Genomic DNA, 2,920 nt, shown 5'->3' on the forward strand with positions numbered 1-2,920 from the left:
TGGTATCAAACTATGTGGTGTCACTATTAGGCTGGACCTTGACAGCAGTCCCGGCAGGGCAGCAGTAGCACCCCAGCTGGACCCATTTGTATACCACGCCCCATCAGAAATGGGGGGCACCTTTCTTTAAATGGTGATGGCTCAGGGTTTAAGGGCACCTCAGGCTGACCCATGGCCTTATCTTGCATCAGGACTACAGGTCCCAAGACTTCTTGTAATTCTGCTGATAAGGGGCTCATATGCAGGGTACCCCACTGTTCTAAGTAGGTGCCCCACCTTGCTAAGGTGGATGTCTGTGACATCCCAGTCTCGGGGATTGTTACCCATGAATGTACCCACCCAGATATTGGGTAAGTCATTTGCATGATGACTGTAGCCCATCCCATCACACTCTCACAAGCCTGAAGGTTGGCATATGCAGCTGCTAATTGCTTCTCTGTCAACAAATACTGGAGCTCAGCTCCGTTCCAAAGTTGGGAACAAAGGCCTACTGGTATTCTAAAGCACTCTATGCACTGCCATGGGCCCCAGCTGAAATATCTGTGGTCATATGTACATCAAGTTCAAATGGGCGCCCTGAATCAATTATTCATAGGGACTGCACTTGCTGTATGGCCCACTTGGCTGCCAAAAATCCATCTCAGGTTCATTGTCCCAATCCCAAGTAGCTCTCTTTTTTGTCAGCTAATACAATGGTTTTATTATCTGAGCCAAATGGGGCATGAATGCCTGCCAATATCCCAAAAGGCCCACAAAAGTCTATAGCTGCCTTATCTTTGTGGGAACATGGATGAAGCTGGAAGCCATTATCCTCAGCAAACTAACCCAGGAACAGAAAACCAAACACTGCATCTTCTCACTTATAAATGGGAGGTGAACAATGAGAACACAGGGACACAGGGAGGGAAACAACATTCACTGGTGCCTGTCAGGGGAAGGTGGGTGGGGAGAGCGTTAGGGAAAAAAGCTAATATATGTTCGGCTTATACCTAGGTGATGAGTTGTTAAGTTACAGCAAACCACCATGGCACACGTTTACCTATGTAACAAACTTGCACATCCTGCACATGTACCCCAGAACTTAATAAAATAAAAATAAATAAATAAAAATTTAAAAAATCATTGATTGTCAAGGTGTGAAGAAAAATAGGCACAGTGCAAAAGATTGTTACGCTAGTTAAACTATTCAGTCTGGCAACGGTGGATACATGCCATTATACATTTGTCCAAACCCATAGAGATAAAACACTGAGTGAACCCTCAGGTAAATTGTGAAATATGTGGGAAATCTCTGTACCTAACTCTCAGTTTTGCTGGGATGCTAAAACTGCTCTAAAAGATCGTCTTTAAAGAAAAAAGACAGGAGAAATTCAAAACAAACAACAAAAGCTATCCACCAAGAAAAGGCCAGTTCCAGATGGCTTCAATGCTAAATTCTAAAAAATATTTGGAGAAGTAATAATTTTTTACAGATCTTCTTAAAAGTAGAAGAGAACACTTTACAACTGTTTTTTGGCTAGTATTTTCCAGACACCAAAACCAACTAAACATGTAACAAGAAAAACAAAACAAAACAAAACAAAAAAACTACAGACTAATTAATATCTATTAAGAATATGGATACAAGATACTAGCAACCTGAATCTAGTAGTATATTTAAAAAATCATACACCATAACCAAGTGGTATTTATCCCAAGAACACCAAGTTGGTTTAACATCTGAAAATCAGTTAGTATAATACATCATATTAATGGAAAAATATCACATGATCATTTCAATATATTCAGGAAAAGGATTTAACAAAATTCAGTACACTTTAATGATAAAATTAGTCAACATACCAGGAATAGAAGAAACATTTCAACACGGTAAAAGGCATCAGTGACTCTAATTTCAGACATTATGGTGAAAGATTGAATGCTTTCTCCCTAAAATCAGCGGCAAGACAAAGAAGTCTTCTTCCACTAATCTTACTCTGGAAGTACTAGTCTGGGCAATTAGACAAGAGAAATAAATTACAACAAATACATATTGGAAGGAAAAGTAAAATTATCTTTCCTTGCAGATAACATGATCATGTATGCAAAAAATCTTAAAGAATCCACTATAATACTATAGGAGCTAGTAAATGGGTTCAGTAAGATTACAGGATACAAGACCAATATATGAAAATTAACTTTATTTCAACAAAAAAGCAGTAAACATCCAAAAATAAAATTAAAAATCAGTAACATTTACTTAAATATCAAAATAAATAAAACATTAAAAATAGATTTAACAAAAGGCAAAATTTATATTTTGAAACTTCAAAACATTGTGGAAAGATCTATATAATTGGGAAAACATCCTATTTTCATGCGTTGGAGAAATTATCATTGACAAGAGGGCAAGAATCCCAGCCCACATTCTGGAAAATTTGGCAAGCTGATTGTAAAAATCACATGGAATTACAATAAGCCAAGAATAGACAAAAAAAAATTGGAAAATAAGACCAAATTAGAAGGACTCACCCTTTCCGATTTCAAAAGCTAGTACAGAACAATGGCAATCATGACATCTTGATAATGGCACGAAGATAGACATGTTATCAATGAAACAGAAATGAAAGTCCAAAAATAAGCCCATACATCTGTAGCCAACTGATTTTTGACAGGGTGACAAGACTATTTGTTGGGGAAAAAATGCCTTTTTAACAAATGGTGCTGGGACAATGGATAGCCATATATAGAAGAATGAAGTTGAAAAATTATTTTATTCTGCATACAAAAACATACTTGCATGATCACATTTAGGCATGTTTGAACAAATACCTGGGTACTGTGGCCTATCCAAGTTGACATATAAAATTAGTCATCACACAGACCTTCTATTAAGTACGGAGATGAGAAGACTATAAGGAAGAGAAATAAAAAATAAGAG

The sequence above is a fragment of the Hylobates moloch genome, unplaced genomic scaffold, assembly GCF_009828535.3.
Source record: "Hylobates moloch isolate HMO894 unplaced genomic scaffold, HMol_V3 SCAFFOLD_24, whole genome shotgun sequence".
Lineage (NCBI taxonomy): Eukaryota > Metazoa > Chordata > Mammalia > Primates > Hylobatidae > Hylobates > Hylobates moloch.